Genomic DNA, 6,989 nt, shown 5'->3' on the forward strand with positions numbered 1-6,989 from the left:
ACACCCACCTGCACCCAGAGGGAGAACCGGGCCCCCAAATGCACGGGACCTGTCCTCACTCATCCTTCCCCCTGGAAATACTTCCACATATCTAGAAAACGCTCCCTAATTCTGAAGAAGGAAATGTGTGCTCACCCCACAACCTCTGCTCACACCCTACAGCCTTCCTGCTTCCAGTCAGAGGCAACCTGCTGCCTCCAGGGAGGCTTCTGGGAAGCTTATTTTACTACGAAGACCACACGCAGCTGTGGGGCTAGGAAAGCGGCATAAATGAGCATGGAGCATCAGATGTTCACCCAGTGTGTCCTGGCCTCCACTCTCTGACACCACCTGGGTGTCCAGTGAATGGTTCAACTCAGTCCTGACACTGGCTACCTGGGGGCCAGCACAGACCTCACAGGTTTAGGGGCTCATCCTGCAAGGCTGCCCCCATTCAGATGCCAACCACAAGCTCCTGGCTCCCAGACCACGGGTACTTCTGTCAGCTACAAATTCCGGGGTTCCCATGCTCTCCCTTCAGGTTTTGTCATCGCTACAATGACTTATGGAACTCGAAAAACACCGCATGAGTGGTCTAAGGGCCGGGGAGTCCAGCAGCCCTGGCACCCTGCAGTGGGCTATGTTCCTGTCACCTGAGGCCTTGCAAGATGAGCAGCTTACCCAGAACTCGGCGGTCACCTCAGTGCCTTGGAGGGATTTCCCTGCAAAGCATGTGGAGCATTTGGGAGGCGGGCACAGAAAGTGACAGGTTTATTTTGAAGAATACAAATACATGGCCAAAGAAGAGATGCAGAGGCCAGCAAGGTTTGGGGCTGCAGGAGTGGAGGATGGCATGGAGCTTCCACGCCTCTCCAGACACTGCCCTCCCATCATTGACACTCTCACCAACCAGAAGCTCTCCAGCCCTGTCCTTCCAGGGTTTCCGCGTGGAGTCTCATCACTAAGGCGTGACTGACAGGGCTCAAGCCCAACGCTTCTTCCCTCCCTGGAGGTTGGAGGTTGAGGCCAAAAGTTATTACCCTGTGACTGGTTTTAGGGGGAGAAGAGGTCACTGGAGGCAAAAGGGTGAGGCTGAAAGTTCTCACCCTGTGGCTGGTGGGGACAGGAGGACACATATCACCTCATTAGCACAGACCCAACATCAAAGGGGTTCCTCAGGAGTAAGGAAGGGCCAGGCACAGTGGCTCAAGCCCATAATCCCAGCACTTTGGTAGGCCAAGGTGGGTAGATCACTTGAGGTCAGGAGTTCAAGACTAGCCTAGGCAACATAGTAAAACCCCGTATCTATTAAAAAGATATTTTAAAAAATTAGCTGGGTGTGGTGGCAGGTGCCTGCAGTTCCAGCTACTTGGGAGGCTGAGGTGGGAGAATCATTTGAATCCAGGAGGCGGAGGTCGCAGTGAGCTGAGATCGCGCCACTGCACTCCAGCCTGGACAACAGGGCGAGACTCCATCTTGGAAAAAATAAAAAAGGAATAAGGAAAGGCACTGACTTCTACCACTCAGGGAATTCCAAGGGTTTCAGGAGTTCTCTGCCAGGAGTCAGGAGCAAGGACCAGGATGTGTTTTTATTACACACCCCCCGGGCAGCACTGGAACCCCATGGTGTCCCAAGCTGAGCCATCGATGGGTGATCCCCTTGGCATTTCAGCAAGGCCTGCCTAGGCTTGGGGTCTTTCCTAAGGCTGAGGATGTAAGGAAACAGCTCAAGCGGAGGAGTCAGTCCACATACCAAGGGGCATTTTGTGCCATGGGTCCTCAGCTCTTCCTGCCCCCAGCACTGGTCACCTGCATCCATCCTGCACTGCTCCCCTTGGCTCACACTCGGTTCCTGAAGACAGGGAATGGGGACGTGAGACCCAGTCAAGCCCCTCCAAACACATGTGTTGGCCAACACTCGCTTATCTCATCACCACCCTTGTCACGGGCTGCTCAGGATGAATGGTGCTGGCGGCCATCAGGAACAGCGAGACTGGCCAGCACCGGGGGCCCTGTCTATCACCTGCATCCTCAGCACTCAGGGCATCTTAACTCAGCAAATCCAACAACTCCATGAGGCCAGTGCCATTATCAGCCCCACTTCACAGAAAGGACTTAGGTGTAAAGAGGTTACATCATGTGGCTAAAAAGTGGCAGGTGTGGGATTCACAACTCACCAACCCCACAACCCACTAGACTTCTGACTCCAGCTGGGAAGCGGCTCCCTGATGTTGGTTCTCCTGTGGCCCATGTGACCGCAGAGGGGAGGACCCTGTCTCCCCAGCCTGGTCACCGGAGCTCCGGCACACACCTGCTTTAATCGGCAGCATCTCCCAGATGCTCCAGGTGCTTTGCAGGGAACGCCCTCCAAGGCAACGAGATGACTGCCGAGTTCCGGGCAAGCTGCCCATCTCGCAAGGCCTCTGGTGACGGAAACACAGAGCCCACTCCAGGGTGCCAGGGCTGCTGGACTCACCGGCCCCTTAGACCAGTCATGCAGGGGCCGCAGCCCCAAGACACATTCCTTCCTCATCCACACACTCGCCAGCCAGTGAAAATCCATTTCCAACATCCCTAGGCTGCCTAACACACCACCAGAGTAAGTCACGTAGGGGTGCAGGGGCCTCGGAGAACTCCTCACAGCTGACTTAGCCATGTGGATGCTAAGTTGGGTCCCTGGAGTCTCTGATTAGAGCAGGTGAGACACCCAACCCACAATCCCTGGGACATGGACTGAGCCTGACTCCGCAGAGTGAGCAGAAGTGGAGATAACAGGAAGCGCGTTGTGCCAGGCGTTGCTGCCCGCTTCCTAAGCAACCATGCCCCAGTTCCTAAGAACACGTGACTTTGGTTCCGTACCCCACTCCTGTGACATGCAGCACCCACCTGGGGGGCAGCGAGCTCCACGCCAGCTCTGGGCTACATGGGTTGGCCCATCCCAAATGAGGCCAGGATTGTTGGTTTGGGAACAGGAAAGTGGCCCTGGGCTTGCTAAGGGGGCTGGAGCAGGTGTGCTCTGGCTCCTGGGGGCACACATCAAGAAGGTAGTGTGAGGGGAACCAGTGCAGGCTGAGGTGGACGCCAGCACAGGCACAGCGATACCGCCACAGGGGAGACTGGGGACCTCACAGAGCCACTCCCTGGGCCCCCTCTGGACCCGGAGTTCATGCCCATCATACGTTCATGCCCACTTTAATCGTGCAGACCTGAGTCCCAGATGAAGCCCTATATTTTTCTGAGCTGAGGGGCACTGAGAGAGGAGCTCTCGACCTCTCACACTTTTGCCACCATCTTCCCTGGCATACGCCAACAAAGTCCCACCAAGATCTGGGACCAGAGTCTTTCCTGGCTTGTGCAGACAAAATCTCCCCAGGATCCGGGGCCAGCATCTTCCCTGGCACGTGCGGACAGAATCTCCCCAGGATCCGGGACCAGCATCTTCCCTGGCATGTGCTGACAGAATCTCCCCAGGATCTGGGACCAGCGTATTCCCTGGCATGTGCTGACAGAGTCTGCCCAGGATCCAGGGCCTCCCCCAGCCTACGCCTCTATCCAGCCTGGACATAGCTCAGGCAGCCGATGACGCCTGAAGGAAGGTGTTCTAGAGAGTATGTCGGGAGGGCCACGTCCAGGTGGGAGAGCGCTGCTCTAGGTGGTCAGCGGGCCTGCTGGGGTGGACACATAGGTTAGGAGAGGAGCTCTGGCCACATCCGGGAGGGAAAGGGGCCATTGCTGGAGATAGAAACAAGGCTGTGACATCGGGGAGAACCCAGGGAGTGGTCTGATGTAAGCTAAGGTCAGGTTGAGCTGTTCCAAAGAAGTCCACAAGCGTCACGGAGTGAAACACAGAAGTGCCTTTGATAAGCGACCTCTGGTTTGTGCGTTAGGATAGAGTCTGCTTCCACCATTTAACTGGCCTGGTCTGGCCAGTGCTTCCCAGTGCGAGCTGGAGAAGAGCAGAGGCATCGGTGCTACGCTCTGTGGCTAATGCAGCCTTTAGGACATCACTGAGGCCAGGCACCCTCAACAGTGAAATTACCTACGGTGGGTTTTGCACACAGCAAAGGTGAGATCGATTCCAGATCTGTTATTTAACGGCTTTCTGTTTTTCTCATCTATTTCAACTGGAGCACTTTGGATGCAGGTTCTGCTCACGCCAGGTTCTGCCCCGTGGGGGAGGCAGTCACAGGTGGTGTGGGGTTTGCAGTTGCCGGTGGAGCTTCTCAGGTCACCGGGACAGCAGGTGTGCTGGCGCGACCTCGGTCACACGCATCTGGTCTCACATGCCACACCTGGAGCTTCAGAATCTCCTTATAGCTGAATGTACATCAATTCAGAAATGATCAGTGAATATATCAGAAAAATCTCTGGCATGTTCTTTTTACTAAACAAAAGTTAATATAGAAAAAAATCTAAAGAAGATATCTGAAGATGAAAAGAAACAGTGAAACAGAAGAGATGAGGATTTGGACACAGAGGGAGGAGAAGGAAAATAAAATCCAGATAGAAGGAAATCTGGCAAGGTGCAGAGAGGGAGAGCAGGGATGGTGTGAGAAGAGCCAAGGGCGGGCGTGGTGAGAGAGGCGAGGCGGTGAACACGTGCCGTGATCACTTAACACAAGAAATACGTGCCCATTCCAAGCACAGGATGCAGCTGCCACCACGAAAACACCTTTTATCTTTCAGAGAGAAAATGTTACCCAAAATATCAGAATATTACCCCGAAAGTCAAAATCGCCCTTGTAAGCTACGCTTGCAGTAAGAAGAACCACAAATGAATGGTTCCCTGATGTAGAAATTGTTGGAACAATGTGTTGAAGCTGTGCCCATCTTCATCACACACACGGCTTAGAAAAAAGAACCAGAATTGCTTCTGTGTCCAAATCAAAGCAAGGAATTCCTTATAAATACTCTGGAGGTTTCTAAATGCAAGGCAGCACCTTCCGTGCGAGTTAAATGGAAGAAACACAAAGTCCCTTCACAACTGTGGAAAAAGAGGTGCTGTCAGCCGGAGGAACACTCCAGTGGAGAGAGAGGAGGGAGGAGGAAGGAGGGAAAGGCTGGGAAAGCGGCTGTGGCGAGTGATGGCCTGGGATGGATGTGCACCATGGGTGTCTGGAGCATGAGAGCGGGAAGACCCCGTCTGCAGAGCACCCTGAGCCAGGCGGGGCAGGCACCGCAGAGTCCCAGTAAACGCTGCTCCCAGATCATTTGGGCAAGACTGTGGTCATCGCAACTGGATCCCAAGGCACCTGAAAAATGACACAGATTTCACCTACTGATTCACTCCATCTTGTGACCTTACCCACTAGCAGAGGCAAAAACAGGCCACAGGTCCAGCCTGTTCAGAGTCAAGCCTCATTTGTTCCACGGGAGCTAAGCCACGATGCCCTGAGGACAGCGCTTCATCTTCCAAAGTGTTCCCACTTTAGCAGCCAGGAGCCCAAGGCTTGTTCGTGCAATTCGCCTGGGTGCTTCCAGCTTAGAGCTGAACACCAGGCTGGGCACAGAAGCTCTCCCACGGGAGCCCTGTGCTCACCCCTGGTCCAGTCGGCAGACGGAGGCTCAGAGTCAGCTGTCTGGGCTGTCCTCCACACCAGCCCACTCTCAGGTCGGGTTTGAGCCTGGGTTGCTCCACTGGCCCAGGAGGGAATTTCAGAGGGAGCCAAGCACCCCTGGCAGTCCCAGCCAGTAAGATTCAGAGCCATGAAGCAGGGGGGCTTCAGCTGGATTTTGGAGAAGCCTGAGACAAATCCAAGCACAGGATGCAGCTGCCACCACGAAAACACCTTTTATCTTTCAGAGAGAAAATGTTACCCAAATATCAGAATATTACCCCGAAAGTCAAAATCGCCCTTGTAAGCTACGCTTGCAGTAAGAAGAACCACAAATGAATGGTTCCCTGATGTAGAAATTGTTGGAACAATGTGTTGAAGCTGTGCCCATCTTCATCACACACACGGCTTAGAAGCTGTGCAACCATGGGAAGTTTTGGAACCGTCCAGTTCCTTAAGGTTCTCACTGAAAAACGGGGTGAGTGTTGCACCTGTCTCAGGGTTGTGGTGGGGACTGTGCCTGCACGGAGGAAGCAGGGGACGGGCGCTGGTTGCTGGTAGGGCTCACTCCACTTCCCGTCTGCCCCACTCCTGAGCACATACGCACTCGAGGGGACACAGGGCCCTGCTGTGCTCAGCTCCAGGCTTCTTCCCCTCTCTCCCCACTCTCCCCCACTCTGCCCCTCTCCCCCAGTCTGATCCTCTCTGCCCTTCTCTCCCCCACTCTGCCCCTCCCCCTCTCTCCTCATCTCTGCCCCTCTCTCCTTCTCTCCTCCTCTGTCCCCCTATCTTCCCCTCTGTCCCCCTGTCTGACCTTCTCTGCCCCTCTCCCCTCCTCTCTCCCTCTTTCCCCCCCTCTCCTCCTCTCTCCCTGTCTCTCCAGTCTCATCTCTGCATTCATTAGGGACCATCCTGCCCTGTCCCATCTCTCCTGGGGACAGTAGTTGACCGTTCTGCCCACCCAGATTCCAGACACCCAACTTCCACTTTTGATTCTGCCAGAGAGATGAGCTGAATGAATCCTCACTTCTTTATGTCCCAAATTTTCCATCTGTGAGAGAAAGAAACATAATTCCTGCCAAGTACCTGTCCTCCCAGAGATGGGGCCAGGATGAAGCATGTTGAGAGAACAGCCTGACATGGGGAAGGAAAGGAACCACACGATTGTTGTTTTCATGTACGACGGGTTTGGGCTGTTTTCTAACAGGACGGATGTCACCTGCAGAAACAGTGAAACGGCAGCCTTGTCACACTCATCCCGTCCTGTAGGGGACCCGGCCTGATCTAGCCTCTCTCCTCCAGAACCTCCCATGGTCTAAGTTCAGTTCTGGCTTGGCCATGAGAAGATACCTGTGACGCTGAGACGTTTGGAAGCGCCCGTCTTGCTTCCAGCGACTGGCCCTGTCATCTGCACACACATCCAAACACTGTAGAGACAAGACCCCTGTGTTGCAA

Source organism: Trachypithecus francoisi, unplaced genomic scaffold, assembly GCF_009764315.1.
Source record: "Trachypithecus francoisi isolate TF-2019V2 unplaced genomic scaffold, Tfra_2.0 Lachesis_group18, whole genome shotgun sequence".
NCBI classification, from domain to species: domain Eukaryota; kingdom Metazoa; phylum Chordata; class Mammalia; order Primates; family Cercopithecidae; genus Trachypithecus; species Trachypithecus francoisi.